Source organism: Neopelma chrysocephalum, unplaced genomic scaffold (assembly GCF_003984885.1).
Source record: "Neopelma chrysocephalum unplaced genomic scaffold, ASM398488v2 Primary Assembly neopelma1_24, whole genome shotgun sequence".
NCBI classification, from domain to species: Eukaryota; Metazoa; Chordata; class Aves; order Passeriformes; family Pipridae; genus Neopelma; species Neopelma chrysocephalum.
The window spans coordinates 27,902,485-27,923,349 of NW_020897693.1; the positions used below are offsets into that span (position 1 = coordinate 27,902,485).

General features: G+C 32.4%; 1 protein-coding gene across 4 annotated transcripts in view; it reads right to left on the reverse strand.

Moving 5' to 3' along the window:
- The window catches only part of NOVA1 (NOVA alternative splicing regulator 1), a 143,237-nt gene that overhangs the window by 75,737 nt on the left and 46,635 nt on the right, over positions 1-20,865 (reverse strand). The window contains exon 2 of one of the 4 annotated variants that reach the window (XM_027709298.1): positions 12,922-13,006. The exons of the other annotated variants lie outside the window; for them this stretch is intronic. The gene's annotated coding sequence lies outside the window, so the exon portion shown is untranslated. The remainder of the gene's footprint in view (positions 1-12,921; positions 13,007-20,865) is intronic. 4 annotated transcript variants of the gene reach the window in all.

Below are 20,865 nucleotides of genomic sequence, written 5' to 3' on the forward strand. Positions count from 1 at the left end.
CCACCCTCTTGAGAATTCAGACAGTGTACCTCACCACCAACAGCACCTTTCAAAGCTGCTAACAACAGTGAGAGCCAAAACATAAAAATGCTCATGAGATCTGGAACAGTAAAGTTCCTAAACCTATCATGGACTTGTTCAGCATCACACCTGATATGCTCCTCCATTAAAGAGGAGATGCCAACAAATATTCTATCAGCCATGGAAACAACTACATAAGTTAAGGAGAGAAATTTTTTCTAGCATATCTGCCACCCATAAATCTGATGACAGAATAGTGAAAAATTTAACTACGTATATACCCAACCTATTCCCTCTTCAGAACTGATAAATAGAGATAAAACAATCTCTGTTAGACAGAATTTGTAAATATGAAGGCCATACCCTCAATTACAACAATTCTTAGTCAGTAAGATCATCTGTCAAGGACCAACCTTCCCTGTTAGTTAGTTGTTCTCAGTTAAAAAAAGTAAGATGACAAAGAATCATAGAATGGTTTGGGTCAGAAGGGACTTTAAAGATCATCTAGTTCCAAGCCTCCTGCCATGGGCAAGGACACATTACACAAAGCCCCATCCAACCTGGCCTTGACTACTTCCAGGGCACAAGGTAACCCTTGAGCCTTCTCTTCCCGAGGCTGAAGAACCCCAACTCTCTCAGCCTTTCCTTATAGGAGAAGTGTTCCAGCCCTCTAATCATCTTTTGGCCCTGCTCTGGACTTTCTTCAACAAGTCTATTTCCTTCTTGTGCGGGGGACCCCAGCCAGGAAGGAGAGGATTTGCAACATTCAAATTGGCTACTGGATAAAACTCTTTTAACGTCCTGAAGGCTTAGCCATGCCAAAAACTGTTCAAGGGTAGCTGGTGACAGAATGCTCTGTCACAGGAAAAACCACCAGTTCCAGTAGCAGAGCCACACATGCTTCAGTGCTCAAGGACACACTTAGGCATGCTCAAATTTGCAGAGAGACACAGCCAAAGACACAGCCAAAGACACAGACTTTCTCTCTCCAACCCCTCCTTTCCTTTTTATAACTGTAAAGGGGATTATCTCAGCAATTTACTATGATGTTGAAATTCTTGGTGTTATTTTTGTTCACATCCTCTTTCTGAAGGTTCACGTATGCAGGTTATGCCTTTATGAAATAATACATACAGCAATCAGCTTAAAGTTCTGTGGTCTTGACTATTTTAACTCTTTTATTGGGAACTTTCATTAGGAATCTCTACTACTATTCTCCAGGAACAATGGCAATTCCTTATATTTTATCACCCCAATACAGTAAGTATTTTTTTTCTTTAAGTCTTAAAATAGGCATTCAATACTGTCATAAATTATGCACAAGATCTCCATAATGGATTCATTCTCTCCCCCAGTGCTACCATTGCATCATATTCCTTTGGATTATAGGTTTCCTTTCCATTTTGGAATGCCATCTGGTGTGAAAATTAAGACTTCTGAAAACTGTGCTATCAAAAAATTAAAATAATCCTATTTAATAATGAATTTGAAGGCACAGAAAACCTTTCCTTTCTTCCCAAAAAGGCTTTTAAACTTACGACCATTATGTTCTCATTCATTACAGTTCTTATCATTGTAGCATTTTCTCCTACACCATTGACATTTGTTTTTGTGAACATCTGAAGTCTGAACACATCCTTTGGATATAATAAATGAAATAGACAATCTTTGTTGACATGAAAAAAAAGTGATCATCTATTGTATCCAGACAGATACTAAAAGATGCAATGAATTCTTTAAGAAAATTGTGGAGCAGCACAAAACTAAAAATTACAGTAAAAATCAAATATTTCTGGTAAGCATCAAATAATGAAAATCAAGACTAAAATTTCTTCCTAAATGAAAATTGTAGATACCTCATCCCCTCCCAGAAAGCAATCACAATTTTCTGATTCATACAGCTATGGTTGCTGGAGTATCTCTACATAAAACACTGTAATGATCCTCTAATGTATTAATTTGCTGCTTCTACCACTGTGGTAACACCTTTTGTTACACCAGTGCTAATCAACAATTCTGATTAATTACTACTCATTTTCACAACCAGAACCTCTGTTTAGAAAAGAAACCACCACACTATGTGCTATAAAAGCATAAGAAGAGATAGTCTGCTTCTTCTATAGATTACTAACAATACCCAAAAGACCTAGTAGATAAGAAAAAGTAAAAGCATTAAAAGTTTTTGCATGTAGATACCACTGAGAATTACCTGCACACAGAAAGAACAAGATCCAAAAAAAACCCAGGAGCTGACACTTGGATGAAGGACTAGAAATATCAGTAATAGCAGTGAATTTGAGATGAAGTAGTGGTGCTGGCATTAAAATAAAGTGGTCTATTTCTTCAATGTATACACACACTAAAAAAAAAAAAGAGAGAGAAGGTACAGCCACAGCTATTATGAACATGAGTCAGAGTTCACTCAGTTTTTACATCCAGGACAACAGTTTCATCCTAGTTCTCCAGTATAGCCTAATATGGCAATAAATAAGCAGCAACTTCGCAAATAACTACGAACTCATTTGAACTGACAAGAAATAACAGCGCAAGAAGTTCAAGGCATATAGTCAAGCATTTGTCTACACTGATTGGACAGGATACACAGGTTTTATTAAAATTGACAAGTTTTTAAATTTCCCTGTATTCTCTTTCATTTTACATTTAGAATTTTCCTTCCAACATTTTGTGATGACACTTCCCTCACAGACATTCACAGACATTCATCTTGGGTAGACACCTGATTCTTTAATTTTTAAAGTGTTAGAAACAACAGATTTTAGCTTTATGAATTAACAAAAATATTTCAATATGCCCTATTTTTGGCTTAGCCAATGCTCTTTGTGCTTCAGATGAACTATACTGACAAAGGGAAAGGTCTGGAATAGTTATGAAAGTGATTATCCCTTTTTATTTGGCACCTCTTAGACTGCTTTTAGAGTACTGGGTCGGGGTTTGGGTCCTCCATGTCAATTAAGATGTTGATAAATTAAAGGAAGTTCATCGGTGTGTTGCCAAGACAGTTAAGGTTATGGAGTACCTGCCCTTACAAGGGGAAGTTGAGGCAACATGGCCTCTTTCATCAAGCCTGGAGAACAGGCAGCTTAAGAAAGACCCAAAAGTAGCTCCTTAGTAGCTATAAAGTCATCAAGAAGATTGACTTATACTCTTTCCAGTGATGTATGGTGAGAGGACAACAGATCACGGACATCACTGAAATGAGCACTTCAAATTAGACTTAAGGTAAAACCTTTTCATCATGAGGACTGTCTTACACTGGAACAGGTTGCAGAGAAGCTGCACAGTGATATAAAGCCATCAGTAATCTGGTCTGCCTGCACAGCTGACCCTACCTGAAGAAGGAATTTAGGCTAGAGGTCTTCTGATACCCCTCCCAAACCAAAATACTCTATAATTCTGGTCCACGGGGGTTTTTTAACTGTTTTAACTGTTTTTAATTTTGTTCTTGCATGCATCTAGATTTTGTTGTGTCATCATCCCCACTTTTTCTAAAAGAATTTCAATACACTGCAGCAGTCTTTCTTGCCATATTCTGATACAACCTCTCCCTCATCTACAGTGCAAAGATTCTCCTCATAGATCATACCAGCTTCTCATAAATCATAACAGATCACACAAATGTGATCTGTTAAAGTGAAACTGATTATTACTAGGAACTCAGGCTATCAATCTTCCTTTTTTAGATGTGCAAATATAAGGTTGAAGACTATGCGAGACTAATGTTTAATGTTTTGACATCTTCTGGTTTTTAGAAGAGTGCTGTGAAGAAGGATGTGTATCAGTATAAAGGCATTTAATTAGGTAACAAAGACAAAACTCATTGTAAACAAGTGCAAGGTAAAGCATGGAATCTAAGCTATTTTAAAGGCAACTACAGATTATAAATAAATTGTAGGTTTTCTGTTAAAAAACCTGGTCGTCAATGAAGTATTTCTTCTATGTGAAAAGACAGTATAAAGAAACATTGGCATGGCAGGTGTATGTTAGAAAAAGTAGAATGTTCTAGACTGTATGCTATTGCCCAAATACAAAGTTTTATTTTGGTAAATTCATCATATATACACAATATTACAAAACGTAAACAAACTTAATACTTAAGAGTCTAGATGCATAGTTTCAATAAGCTACAGCTACAGTAACATAATAAAAAGCTATAAAAAAGCATTAGAACTACAAGACAAGTTTTCTAATTAGCATGTATTAATAAATAAATCATACAGCATTAAAAAAAGGAGATAATTTTAAAAAAAGTTATGATAAATTTAGTTGCAAACAGTAAAAATAACAATCATTGCCTTGCTGGATTTACAAAACGTATTTTTAAACATCATTGTATTACCTATATTGGATACTATAAAAAGAATATTTACGCTTATGCACAAAAGAAAGCTCTAATTTTACAGGCTTTATGATATAATCTAGAGGCATTTCTTTACTTTTCTTCAGTAGTGAGACTAAAAAAGGTAAACTTTTTAATGTAAGTTTTCTTTGATATTATACAGAACTATATTTACCGTATTGCCTCTTAGGTAATTTTGTAGAATAATAACCAGGAAGGATGAGATCATAAAAAGAAATGCAACATTATAGGAATGATTCTAGTATAGAATTAAAGATTACTGTGTAGAAACTGAGGAAATTTTGTTAGATTTGAAGATAATATGCAGTGTAGCAATAGGGCAAGAATCACGTAAGAAATACAAAAATACAAACCATTTCTGACTACAGACTTTTATACTATGTAGTAGTAGCACACTGGTGCTTTTTAGAAGAAAAAGTTGCACCACAATGCAGATATATGAAGAATATATCATACAGTTCTGGACACACATTCTAAACTGTTTTCTAAAAATTGAATATTCAATGATGTAACAGTAGATTACTGCCTCCTTTCTAAACAGTTTTTGAAAATGTCCTTTCCAAAAGGTTATTAGGAAACAAACTGCTACAGAATAAGAATAAATGCCCTTACATGGAGAAATTAATGAAGAGGGAAAGAGTAAACAATCCATTCGCACAATGGAGAGAGATCACATATAGTGTTACATAGGCATATGCAGCCAGAGATCTGACAATGGGAGCAGATGTCAGTGCTGAAGATTCTGTCATTGGGATGATGATTCTTAGGCAATAAGGATATGTGTCATAGTGAAGAACCACAGAATGGTCTCAGAATGAAGTGACTGTGTAAAAGAATAGCAAATGATGTTCCATGTACACAAATGTGATGTTCAAAGGCGACAAAACAATTCTAACTTCACACATCAAATAATGGACTCAAAAATGTCCTTTATTTCACCCACTGAAGTGTGGAATTTTGGATTATAATATCCATAAAAATGTTGACTCAGTGTTAACAGTCAAAGAGAAAATAAAATGTTAGGAATTTCTAAGAAAGGAATATAAACCAGAAAAGAGTGTTTCACAGCATATGACAACATAAAAGATTTTCATGTTTCAACTGTTTTCAACTGTATTCAACTGTAGTCCGTTGAATGAACTCTGAATGAAGCATTACAAATGGAAAAGATTCAGAAGAGACAGTTAAAGCTACAGGTTGGCTTCTAACACAAGAATAAATGTAAGCTTACACTCCTCAAAATCAGGAAATTGCTTGAGCTAAATGTCAGATATCTGCAAAATCATGAAGGCACAGGAAACGGACTGATTCAATCTCTCTTCTAACACAAGAACAAAAAGTTTCATGGAGTAAGGTCCAAAAATAAACTAAAGGATGCGATGGCTCTTTTGCAGTACTATATAGAGTTTCTGTCACCTTTGTATACATTTCACTCTGTCACAAATGGGCTTGTAATGCGTGTATTTCTGAGGATGAAAATCTTCAAAAAGTCATACTAATGCAGAAGACCTTAATCAGAGATTTCAGCAGAACACAATCTGCATATATATATACCTTTATTGACACATATGCAATACAGACATTCAAGTTCAACATGTAGTACTGTCCCTCCTGAACATGAAGGTTTTTCCTCATCTATGGCTTAGGAAAGCAGCAATCATTAATTGAGTAAGCTATTATTGAAATACAATTTGTATTTTACACATTGTCAGACTTAGTGTTAAAAAAATTATTCAATATATGAAGTGTAATTTAAGGGATAATTATTCTGAACGTCAGATTTCATTAATCAGTATAAGGTCATTGCAAAATTGATCAGGACAGACATTATGTCTTCTAAGTCATTACACAAGAAGATAGAATTGAGGAATCAAGACATAACTCTGTAACAGATGACAGAGAATGTAAAGTATGCATACAGAGAACCCAAGTGTTATTCCACTCACACAGTACAGACAGATTCTTCTCAGTTGACTACCAAGAATTTTTGAAGCTACTGTGAACATGAAGAAAGTTCTACCTATGGCAATGTATTGTAAAATATAAATACATTTAATACTTCAAGAAAACAAAAAAGGCTACAATTTTTAATGAAACAATGAAAATTTTTAAAAGTCCATGCCATGTTAGCAGATAGGCTAACATAACTACACTTTCACAAAATATGAGTACACAAAACGTAATTTTCTATAACTGCTTGAAGTTAAATAAATGTGTAAAAAGACTTTTAAATGTATTAAATATTCAGTTTAATGACTACAAAGTAAGTACATGAATGTAAAAGCAATGTTCTGTAAAACAGTTACAGTAAAAATATGAACTCCATAAATGACAGTTATTTATACATACTTAGAAGTAATTTTTCAGTAATGTTTATATCAAGCACACTGTCCTTGAAAGAAAATCTCAATGTCATAAAAAAAGCCTGCACAAAATTAAGTTATATAAATGCACTGCTAATACCATTTAAAATACTCTATTCTATTTACAGCTACTAATTTACCAAAGTACCAAAAAAAAACAAACAAAAAAACCCACAAAAAAACCCCACAATTTTTACATCAATTACAGAACATTCTAAAACAACATTTCCATTTTAAAGTTGAGAAGATTTGATAAAATTTTTCATGGAAATACTCATTCCTAGTCTAATTCCTAGTTATAACAAATCTTTGAGATAATTTACAATAGTTTGTAGAAAATCAGTAGTTTCTATATTTTCAATATCTTTCAATAGCTTATGAACCTTTTATTATCCAATTTTGTCATCTTTACAAAATACATCCATCTAGCATTACATAATGATAAAAACATTAGTCTGGTTTATATTAGCAATTGCAGGCATCTTAGGTTTAAATCATTTGCTAAAAATGATAAACCTCATGTTGCCAACTCCTTCAAAAGCATTTTCCTGTAGTTAACCTTCTTATCTATGAATTAATCTTCTCCTTCTCACACACATCTCTCTAAGTTTCTTTGGGTCATATTGGTTCATTCTCTGTGGTCCTGTTGCATTGATTAACTTAAATACAATAAAGAATCTATAAACTCCATAATCTTAACAAACATGTTCACTCCTGTTAAAATTCCTACAAAAACAAGCAATATCCTTAGGATGTGACTTTTATAAAGTAAATACAATATAATTTGTTAACCACTTTAATTTTTGTTATGTAGCTTTGGATGGGATTATTAAGTAAAACTAAAAATTATTATTAACATTTCTGTTATTTCACAAATGCTTACTGTAAAAACCTGAGTTCACCAATATTTGTGAAACATATCTTCTAAATCTGTTTATGTTACCAATTTTGTAGCAAACCGAAACAGAAATGAAGCTAAATTCAAAAACGGTAATCAATAAAAATACCTTAATTAAAAGTAATTCAATAATGTTTTATTAATGAAAAAATAATAAAATACTAGGAGGTTTTATTAATACAAAATTTTTAAAATTTTTACAGAGAGAGCATTTCACAACTGTGGAGTTGTTCTTGACCAACTGGCATCTTCATTTTTCATTTCAAGTTTTAATATCTGCTTAAACTATATTCACAGCAAGACTTCACACTGGAGTAAATTTTGTGTCCACAAAGCAGGTATGATTTCTGTGTTGTGGATCTTTAACAAGTGATTCAATAAAAAAAACTTTTGCTATCTCTTATTTCTGTCAGTCCTGAAGCAATAGTAAGCTAAGAAATCATTCTAGCCTGGTCATCCTGAAAAGACTTGCTCAATAAACATCAATAAATTAAGCCTTATTGGAAGTTGTAGAAATATTGTTCAGAGCAGAATTAGTTAAAAAAAAAAGGACCCTTTATAATCAGTTAATCCATAATTTGTATATAAGCCTTAATTTAGCTAGGACTTTTTTTCTTTCTTTCTTTTTAACAATTGAGTCTTTAAAGTCATACTTGGTTTTCAAGAATGAAAGGTAGAAAACCAACTTCAAAAAACAGAGCCTCTACGGAAATCTGATAAAGTCATTTCACAATGCCATCTGTCAACATAGTGCTCCCTAGTACTTCAAATGTTTTAAAGTGGGATGAACAAAGGTATTAGAAAGGAAGAACTCTTTCAGTTAAACTAAAATGATTGCCAGTTAAACACATATGACTAGCATCTTACATTGCACCAGATAGACTGTTAGAAAAGTTCTTAATCTACTAAGGTACTATCTAAGAGCTGAATGTTCCTTCTAAGACATTTCTATGTGTACCATCCTCTAACTAGCAACAAATTCACAGAGCAGACAGCCACATTTTATTTAACTCCTATTAAAAACATCTGTCCCCTAATGTCCAGGCCTTTCTTCAGGAAGTTCATCTTTTCAACATATAGAGCTTTCAATTTTTAACTGGCATTGAATGCAAAAAATATTTTTAAATAAACTTAAAAGTATTTTAAAATAAACTTCAACTAAAGTTACTTGATCTCACATTCAGAATAGATAGCCATATTCTTTCAATGCCATCTACTATAATGTGGTACACATAGGACAGTTTATTTTTAAATGCAGTCTACAATTTAGTCCAATACATATACATATTCATTAAGTCTGATCAATCTAATCAAAGATGTCCTTGAAAGTATTCTCAAGGAAGACATTAAATCAGCATAAAACAAATATTATGTCACATAGCAGCAGGAAAAAGAGGGTACTGTATTTTGAAACACTTCAACACTATGAAAAGTCCAAGTTTCTACATTTCTAAAAATATAGTAAAGAATATATAATACTAAAAAATAAAAATACCATGACTTTGCAAACTAAATTTTAATATATAAAACTATAAAACAGCAACTACATGTATATACCTGATATTCAGATATAGATGTGTTTCCGCACTAAATCTGAAGTATTATTAACATGACTTATACACTAAACAAACGTAAAACCAAAACATTTGCATGTGAGAATTTTCATCTATTATAGAGAAGAAGAGTAAGCATCGGATGCTATGTGCTGAACAGCTATTTTCACAATTTAATTACATGGCAGTTAATGCTACAAAGGTGAAATGCACCAAATTCAAAATCCACAAAGCATAGCATTCAAAAGAGTAGCATACTTTTTGTACGTAATCAACAACACCTTAGAAAAGTAATGTAAAATAACATGTGATTTCTGTGCACTTAAACATTCTATTACACAACCACACTATAACAATATTTAATGTACATACATCAAGTAATCCTTTTTACTAAATCTTATACACAATTAGAGTAACAGGAAAAGAATTCTGCAAATGGCAAAAAACCAGTATCTTTTTGCATTAAAATTTTCATCCTTCAGTTTTACTGATGAGTTTAAGAAGTTTATTCTAGCTTAATGTTGATTTTATAAATAGCTGCTGATATTCATATCAAGATTCTTTCCTCTTCCCTCACAACTGAACATGATGGCAGCAGATACTAATGGAAACATGTTGACCTATACTCTAGAAGAAAAAGAGATGGAACAAAATGTTTAAAGCAATAGGAGAAAAGTATCAGTGTTTAAAGCAAAAGTGAATACATATACATAACGACAGAAACTATGGAGATATTTTAATTTTCATTTGTTCTTAATTTTGTACAGATTACTCTTTAAAATCAGGAAAGGGAAAGTGTCATTAACCCATAATCCATAAAGTACAGCATCTGTCCAGCTGTAGTCTTTGGCATTTATAACTTCACAATCAAGGCAGATTCTAAGAACAGGATTGCAAGGGATACAAAAGCTCAAATGTTTTTAAGAAGAGCTTTCTTCACGCAAGGGATCACACATAATTTTTGGCAATTATAGTCATTAACAAAGGCTGTGAGCTAAATATAAAAAAATTCCTTCTAGGAAAAGGAGTTCAAGTATAGAAAACGGATGAGCAGGGACAATATTTTGCATTAGACAAGATATAGAATTAGAAAGCAATTAAATTCAAGTGGTATGATCAGAGAAAGTTCTTAGTCAAATGACTTTGAAAGTGGCTTTTTGAAGAAATGAAAGTTAAGGACTAGATAAGACTTTGGTAACCTGTAAAGAAGAACAAGCGTTTGAAGGTTTTCACAAACAAAGAGAAAAATTTAGATGCATGCAATCTGGAATGTCATAGATTGGCTGTGCAAATTGACATAGAAATTATAGTCTTGAAAAGAAAGGGTAGGTTGTCCACAGTAACCAAAAATGAATAAGAAGGAAGTGTCTGTGAAGAGAACTGAGATCAGATTTCAAATTACTTAAGTTCTACGTAGAGTATCTATAAGATGAGCACAGTCAAGACAAGATGTCCTAGGAATCACAAACAGGAAAACTAGATATGTGCATCATTGCAAGTAACAAAAAAATACACTCCTGACCAAATCTGTTTGTAAGACTATGTATATCAATAAAGAATATTAGGAAGTAAATCTCTGGCACACAGACTAAAGTGAGACGATGGCAGGCAACCTACCAAATAATGAGATATATGAAGACAAAGTCACAAATGGATGACAGTTTCTTGTAGTTGATAATGACTACAGAGCTATACTCAGTAACTGAGATGAGTGTGAAAAAATTGCATACATATGTGGTTCAGGAAGAACAGAGGAAGGGAACAAAATAGTAGTCATACATTTTTAACAAGAGGAAACCACTAACTAATAGAACAAAAGCTGGAATGAATGAGCTTCAAACAAAAGGAAGATACAACTAACTCAATATTGATACATACCATATACCCAGCTGGGTATATGGGATTGCTTTGTAAAAAATGCATTAAAAATCCAGAGAAACTACAGGCTTATGCTTGCCAAACACAAAATAATACATAGAAAAAGACCTCTTCTGGGGACTGCAGGTAGGAGAAAAAAATGCTTTGGTATCTTCCATCTGACATTACATTTATGATTTGGCAGAGAGAATTCAATACAAGGTTTTAAAGCTGGCCACAGTTTTTCATGCTCATCTTAATTAATGAATCATCTACAAATGCTAACTACCTAAATCACCCCAAAAGCAGAAGTATAAAACAGTTCCCTAATTAGAAGATAATCTTTTTGTTATGTATATATTTTTCTAAATCTATGATGAAAATCTAATCTTAGTAATTTTTTACACTTCTGGTAGTTTTACAGAATAAAATTACTATTATACCTGAAAATACAAATTTTGTTAGTGTCACTCCTGACCTTAAGTTAATACCTATAAAAATGAAAAAGAAAAAAATCTTTTGGGCTCTTTGACATTATAAAACAGGAAAATAGAAAAGTACTTTCCTTTGAGCTACAGACAATCATAAATTAGATAAAGATGGCAAGCTAAAGCAAAAGAAAAATTAATAGAAATTTAAAAATTTTGTTATATAATTGAAGTAACTATTTAATTGCCTTTTTTTTCATTTTTTCATTTTTCACTGTTCCCCTACTAAAGTGCTGCTTATATTATTGTCAGAAATAGTAGAGTGGACGCAGCTAAGACTTATTGTTTGTTGAATCTCATGTAAGCCAATGAAATGTAATTTTAAAAAATAGCAAGCCTTATTAAATAGGAAAAATAATTTTATTAACAAACTCATGAGCCTTCATATAATGCAATATGGCAAAACATATAGTACTAAACTGTCACGCTATCAGATGTGCACTACTAACACTGATGAGAGCCTATTTAATCTGCTAAATGTATTTTAATGTGGTTACTGATATGAACAAAAGTGGCATAAAAAAATGAAGAAATTAGACTGTCAACTGTGAAAAACAGAATAGGATGATGTAATATTAGAAGTAATTTCTCACAAGAATCCTGTGCTGAATTAGAGCAACTTTCCAGCGATATGCCATTTCCTTCCTGTGCCACTCCATACTCCCTGAAAATATATAAAACGGAATGGGTTTTACAGTACATGGAGTCACGTTAATGTCAGTTACTCTCTAGGCTTTATGATTCCTTTAGGACATACCACAAAAAAAAAAAAAAATCTTATTTCACAAATGAATTTAGTTTTTGTACTGCAGACAAACCTGATGCTGGTAAGATACGGTCAATGAGTGCACTGGAACAACTGTCTGCAGCCCACCCTGCACTAAAATAACTTTCAGAAACATTGCACTTTAAAGAATCACATTAAAAACAGAAAACTTTTTTTTTTTTAAGACTCAGTGAGACTCAAAATTGAGCTACATTTTCTGGGGCAGAAAAGTCAATGCTCCAAAACTTAATTTTAGAGCAACCAAACTTACAAGTACATGTAATAAAATTATGGCCTAATTTAAAACAATTGGATATCATTGATTTTAGAAACCTATTTTTCAAGTCAAACCGTAGGAAAACACTAGAACTGCATTCCACAGACAGTGTTTCAGGAAGCAACCTGCAAGCAACTCCAAAATAAGGAGTAGGTTCTCCTTACTAATATCTAAAAAGCAAAAAATCATAAATGTATCCACAGAACACCTAGGAATAGTTGGAAGAAAATGAACTTTGAAATATAGATCTAAGGTCCAAATTCAACATTTTAGTATTTTTGTGTACCAATTTGGACTACAGAGACTTTAAGCATCAGTACCTTTACAGGATGGGAATTACAGCTGCCTGCCGCACTCTCCTTCCCAGCAGTATCAGCCAAAGCTCACATTTCCAGTCTGTGATATCTGGTAAAAAATTGAATGGAATGCCATGTCACTGCTCTGCAGATTTCTGAAACTGGATGTATCTGCTTTTTTTGCCTGTGTAATGACTACAAGATCTCATATGCTGTCTCTTCTCTAACAAGCATAGCTGATTTGAACTAGTTCTCTCAAATCTAAAAGAGCTAAGGTTTTTAGGAATGTGTGAACTTATATGCTCTGCAGCTCATTTTGAAAACTACTGAACACCAGAAAAACTCCAATGCTGTGTAAAGAAAAAACATGCCACTTTTGTTTTTAAGCAGTATACCTACAATACTATTGATACAGAAAAATGGACTTTTTTTAATGTCCTATGCATTCTTGAACTAGATGAACACCACCAAAGGCATTTGATTTGTTCATTTTATTAATTGTTCATCCACTGAAAAAGTGATGTAGAAGATTTCTATCAAAATAAATGAAGAGAAATTAAAACAAGTTTAGACAGAGCTGCCATGGAGGGACTTAAAGGTAAAATTACATTCCACAATGGAAGATGATCCCTTTAATAGCAGAAGTCCTACCAACTATCCCTGACAAAACTGGGAAATAGAAATTACAACAACTTTTGGATTTGTACCTGAAATCTTGAACTTTATACAACAATTAAACACTAGACTTATTCCAAAGAATACTTATCCTACAAAGCTCATAGGGCTTTAAATATGTGCTTTGGAACCTTTGATTTGGTTCAAGGACTTTTGATTTTAGTTTATTTTTGTAATACAAAAGCACAAAAATACAGTGGTTGTTAAACATAACTTTAATACAAGTTTGCAGGAAAGCAAAATACAGATATTTTGTTGTTTCAAAGTTAAATTTTTTGGTCAATGAAGAAAAGCAGTGTATACTACTGGTTACTATAAAGACAATCAAATCTTTAAGGGGAATAACACAAGAGCTGTAGAAAGCTAACAAAAAGAATTTTCTTCTCAGTACTAGTTACGTTACAACTAGACTTATGAAGGCACAGACTGTATTTTAGAGTATAAACAAATCCAAATAGTCCTCATTAAAGCAATCCAAGAAGTAAAAAGCAGAAAATAATATTTTTCAAAAGTGAGTCACAAACTTTTTTACAACATATATACGTTCTGATTTTGTAAATCTTCTTTTCAAATGTGCAATCAGTAACTTCATTAAACGCTTCTTCAACCTTCAAAACATTGCATGAAATGGAAACTGTCCAAGCGTCAAATAAAAAAAAAAAGGTAAAAAAATATAAAAGCGAAAAGCTACTGCTGTAACTGCAATACAAATTGAGCTAGTCATGAGACAAGGAAAATATTCAGAAAAATCATAATTTGTGCATCAAGAAAACAGATAAAATGGTATAACTGTATCTATTTTCTTAGCAAAGCGTGTAGGTAAAGTGAAAGCATGTATATTGTTGTATTTAAAGGAACAAGTCAAGTTCTAAGCTGGGAATTTCTTCACTTCCAGCAGCAGCTTTTGGACAGTTCTGGTGTTGAGAATACTGACAGAAGCCTTCTCAAAAGTAGAAAACTTGAGCATTTTTGTTTTAGGTATGATGACACATGCATAATAGTCTAGGTTGGGTGTAAGCGTATAAATTATATATGTACTTAGGGTATATAGTAATAGCTCAGTATTCCTACCAGTGCCTTCTCTATATTCAGCAAAAAAATAAAAATAATTACTATGATTGTGAGTTCCATATATTTCATCACATTTTACATCAGGTCTTCAGTAAACCCATTGAAAATATAGAGTACTCAAGTTTAATGCAGAAATGCTCGTATCTACACTTCCTCCCCAGAAAATTTAAAATATATTCCTAATATTTAAAATTCAGATTTATCTTTAATTTAAAATGACTTGATGGAGTTGATTGAGATGGATGTCTATGGCACACTGACTGTCCAGTGTCCAATATTTTACTAAATGCATGAAATTGATGTACTATATCAAAAATGGTTACTCATTATAAAAATAATACAATTACTTTTAAGAAAATATAAAAACATTTAAACATTTCAGATCCCATTTAATACAGTAGTTTTGGAGAAATTTGATGACAAAAGATAACAGTAAGTGTCTGGGATTGTAACATTTTTCTCATATATTTTCTTCAATACTAAAATGGCTATAAATTTGAGGCAAAAGTACCAAAAAATGCAAATCTTTCAGTGCACATAAAATATGCATTTTAACAAATAAGCACTATTATACTACAGCTACTCCATTTGGTAGAGAGGAATTAAACCATTTGGGTACTCATTGATTTATTCCAAATAAAATTAATATGATCTAAAACAGGAAAAATATTTCTGTAGAGAAGTTACATCTGTTACTCCAACAAACAAGCTAGAATACCATAACAATGATAAATTTATATATTCTATTTTCAACTTTTTCCCTGAAATTTCTCTCTTCTACACATAGCCACATAGAGAATTTCCTTCTAATTATTGTCAGGTTACATACCCATTTCATCATTTTACAAGAGAATGATGGCCTTATTTTTCTTAGAAGATAATTTTTGTTAAAAAATTAAAATTAATCTATTCCTTATATCTTAAAAAGAATACACAGAGAAAAGATACATACATATAATCAGAATGACTATGTTCTCTGACAATTTTGGTATATTCCCATATTTCCCACTGTTATACAAAGGAGGGGATATGTTTTTTTGATTACCTACTCTGTATTTTATCATACACTTTCACAGTATGAAATAATACTTTGTAATATATCACAGCACACATCAAATCTGCAAATATTTAAAAGAGGTGATTTGCTTTGATTTAACTTCTATATACTAAGCATGGTTTTGCAGAAGTGAACATATCTTTAACTTTTTAACTGGCATCAGATATTTGGAAATATATGACTGCTCATCTCTTTGTCAATATTTACCCAAAATTGAGAGAAAAAAATTGAAGAATGGAAGAAATACGCAGTCTAGATGACCTTTTTATTATTTCACTACTAAAATTTTTATTTTAAGAAAGACCCTGGTATTGTTTGTACTCCAGTACATGGTATTTCAGTACAGCAGCAGGCAAGGTGTTTTTAAACATTAAAAAAGGACTTTGAACAAAGCAAACAACAGAAATCCTAAATTTTAGGCCACCCTCACAGTAGCACACTTAAAGAAGTTCTACCCCCACGAAGGGTCAAAATCTATACTGAGGATTTCAATTTAATGTCACTTGCTTTGTTTTCTTTAATTTTAAAATTCCCACTAAGAATTTGTTTCACTTGGAAAAATTAACATAAGACAGGGGACATGAACCTACATTGTTCATTCCTTAAGAACATACATTAGTCATGAAGAACAGAAGGAAGAATCAGATCAAGAGCTTGAAATGAAGAAAGTAACAGGATACTGTGTGTAACTGCAGAACTGTGCTAAATGAGCTTTCTCAAAGTCACGAAATATACACTGGTATTCCTGAAGTTATAGTTCAGATTAATTCCTCAACCTCAGTATTGCATTAACGACTTCATGTCCAAAGCCCAACAGTAAGATTGATGAACTGAAATTTAGTAAATAACAGAATGCAAATATTCAGTCATGCAGTAGTGGCAGTTTAAGTGCATTCACCTAATTTTTTAAAAGGAAGTACAGTTCAACATAAAAGACAAAAATATATTTCAAACATTTTTTTAATCATGCTGGTTTTCTTCCTATGTCTGCTTAATATTTCAGTGATAAAGAAGAACTGTAGAGCACTATTTCCTGTTTCCCAACTAATAAAACATAAACAGAAGAAAACAATTTACAGAAAACAAGGTCCACATATATTACAAATTATTTAGTCTGGCGGCTTTTACACATGTGAATAGAAAAAAGGGAGAAAAACTACTGTGGAGTTATTTGCAGCACAGAAGTTCTTCAAAACTAAAATGCAACTGAATAGAAAATGCTTCACTTTCTGAATAGTCACCCAAAATTCTATAGATGCAAGTGTTGAAAATATTCAAAAGCTTGCAAAGGAACTCCTACTTTTATATATATAAAAATGAACATATTTGTGCAATTTCACATGCTTTTGGAAAGGCAGTTCAGTAAACATTTGAAACTAAATTGTCTAAGTTAGACAATTAAGTTTAATTACAAAATTAAATTGTCTGAACTGTACAATTAACTAAAACTAAATTAAACAATTTAGTTATCATCTCTAGTTAAAAGAGATTACTGTGCTACTTGTACAGTAGAAGGGAGTCTTCAACATCTACTCAGTGTTTTGAAAGCAAAAAGTAAAGTTACATGAAAAAGAACTACCCTATTCTTCCAGAATCCAAGAGACCCATAACCAGCATGTTTATTTGCAATCCACCTTAGAAAATCTATGACTTGACAATACTTTATTTAAAAGCCAGTTTTATTTTGCCACGCTATATAACAAGACATTCTAATTAAGACAGAGCACGTTGCAGAACTAGATTTATAATGGTGTTCCAAAAATATGTTTTTAAAGATATATTCATAGCCATTTTCCCTATACCATTAAACTGCATGGTAGTCTTCTGTATAGAATTGGAAATACTAGTGATTATATATTTTTAAGCTTTTTTATCACTACACTGTATATTGAAGTTCTGGAGGAAAGCAAACACTAACACTCTTATTTGCCTTCACAAAAATGCATTCTAAATACTGGCAAATGGGACATTCAGCGAGAGACTGAAACCAAAACAAAAGTTGCTCTTTTCTTCTACTGCAACATGTCAGTCATACAACAGTTGCTTTTCACAATAAAAAGGGCTTGCATTTCAGTTTAAAAGCTATTGCAATAACAAAATCAGGAACTAACGTGCATCCATAAAGTAGATATCATATGCTTACACAAGACTGAACTTAACAATATTTATTACCTCTGTTCACTGTTAGACCACAAAGCTTTCATCTCCTGCTTTGGGACAGAACAAGACCACACTCAATAACATACTTCAGAGAGAGAAAGTACATGCAAGCATGCACAGTGCCGAATAAAGCCAGAGAATAACTCAAAATCTAACTGAAGTAGTTGCAACTGTAAAGTAAACAGAGACCAGCCCCAAATCCAAAATGAGATACAGATTGTCAGAGGGATAACAGTAAGAACTTTAAAACCTCATAATGAGATCCCTGTCTAAGTCAGGGCTTGGTGACACAGCCCTCCTCTGCTGTGCCAATAAGAGGCAAAATGCCTCTCGGTAAAATAGTGACAGCTTGGCAAAGTATATACCAAGCATCCCTACTAAATTCACAACTAAGATTAAATGAAAAAAGATCTATAAAAAGGTCACAAATGAGAGCTAGAACTCCGCTAAACTTAGCATATAACCACACAAGACTACAGGGTTTAGAAAACGAACAAGTTTAACAAACACATGGCCATACAAAACACTGCTGTTTAACGTAAGGATTGAGAAATCATTTGTTTGTTGATTTTGTTGTTTTAGTTGGCATTTTTTTGTTGTGGTTTGGTTTGGTTTCTAGTGATAGCTAGTGGCTACTTATATACTACTAAACAGATGAGAAACTGTCTACAATTCACATTCAATAACCTCCCCTTTGTGGATGGTGGGAAGAGCCTGCTATTTAGTTAAGTTTGATTGGAAGGTGCTGTTAAGGCGAGGCAATGAGGGGAAGACAGTTTAACTTTCTTGTCTGAAGTTTCAAAAACATATCCAACTCAAATATCTGAAAATTATGTAGTTTCAATTGTGGCAACTGGCATTCAGCTTTCCTTAATGATAAAGTTAAATGAATTTTGAGGAATTAATTTTCACAAAAGTTGAATACATGGACTTTATCAAAAGCTGAAAAGCATTTAGACAGCTTCAAGTATCTCAAGCTCAATAGTAGTATAAATGAAAATTTCAACACAGAAGATGATGATAGTATGGCTGGAAGATGATAGAGACATGATGAGCTAAAATATATTTTTATTACACTTCAAAAGTTTCATTCATAAGAAAACATATTAGCACAGGAAAGCATGCAATATACATCTATTACTCATGCTTGTAAATTTCTAAATGGGTAAGAAGCCAACATTTTAGTTCATCTAAAATGATTTTATAAATTCTACTTTGTTATTGCAATAATTTTGTTTTGATATATTGGTAATTCATACCGTTTTGTTATATCTGGGAAAAGTAATAGAAAAAATTATTATTAAAAACATGCCATTTTTTCATCAAAAAGTAAGATAGCATATTGCTCAATAAACCTTACACTATTCAAATTGACCACTGGATTTTTTCCAACATCTTAAAATAAGTAAAATTCATATATAAAAAAAATTCCAAAACACTTTAAAGTGTACCCACTGCACAAGGAAAAGTCAAAGATGATAAATTACTGCAATCCACATGAAGATACTAGAATTAAAAGAATACGAACACTGCTAATCTAAAATAAATGGCATGCTGCTGTTTCATCAACATTTTAAGTGTGTCAGTTTCAGCTTTTAATGGTTGTATCTTACTTAACATAATGTACCTTTTGCTTTGCAGATTTCATTTTTTTTTAAACTTTACTGCATATACATCAGAGTAACACTGAAGGCTTGGAGACTTCTTGCTCTTCTATTATTTCTATTAGCCACAAAAACCAAGAAGAAACCAAGAAGTCAACTTCTGTCCCTTAAAAACAAGTTCAATATTCTATTACATTGGATCATCAGTCTATTATTAGTAGATCAAAGCTGATCTTCTTGGAGTTCAAGCTGAAGTAACTCACACTTCAAATGCTCTGAAGACTTAATTAATACATATTATTAGATGTTATCTAAAATTCTTGAAACTGAAAAGTACTCATATCTTCTTAGTTGGTTTATCTGGCACTTAAATAACTTTCCAATTATCACAGTTTGGTATCCATGTACAACATCCAGCAGCTTGTTATTAATTTGGACAATCAAGGGAAAGCTCAAGTACCAACTAACCATTTGGTTATTTGAGACTGAATGCTCACACAACCTAAAAGATGTCATTCCTGTCTACATTCAAGGGCATTGACAATGTAGAATGGGAAAATTTAGAATACCTTTAACCATTAACAATACTTAATCTTCAAGAAAAGCCTGGAGTTCTTTATGTCCCAAGGCTACAAAGTGTGAGTAATTGTAAAGAATGAATCATAGATGGGCTGCTAAGTGTATCAGCCAGTGATTATACGTGAGATAATTATTATCTTTTTACAGAGGCTATTAAAGGAAACTAGAATTGGTAATTAAATACTGTATTACAACCCTCTGAAGGACAACCTTGTCAATATTAGTTAATTCAGGAAATAAAAACATAGCATTTTAATGAGCCTTTTCATTTGTAAGCAACAATAACTTCTGATTTTGAAAGCAATATTTTTAAAACCTTAGAAAAATACACCTGTAAAACAGATTGGTTTTTCAACATTGAATTTTTGAGGCAAGAACAAAACTAAATTTTAATCGCACAGGATTCTGAGGTACAGATATTGTATTAGTTGACAAACATCTCATGTATAAAAGCCAAAGAGGTTCTTCAAGACACCTGTATTCAAGTGCGACATCATCAAAACTGGTTTTTTGTTTAACATAAATTGTTTTATGCAGCTTGAAATCATGCCTGAAACCTTCCCTTGTTAAGGTATGTAATAAGTAACATATTATTAAGTAGCACTTTGAAACATGAATGCATATCGCAGATGAGCTTTTATCAAGCCTACTAATAGTTCAATAGGAAAACAATATTCCTATGAAATCACATTGGAAATATTTCTTATTTAGATTGTTCTAAAGACCCTCAGAGGTTAAGTGTACTGTGAAAATTTGGCTAAATATTGCTATTACCTGGTCATCCAGTGTTACCACAGATCCAATGTTTCATACTGTGAAATA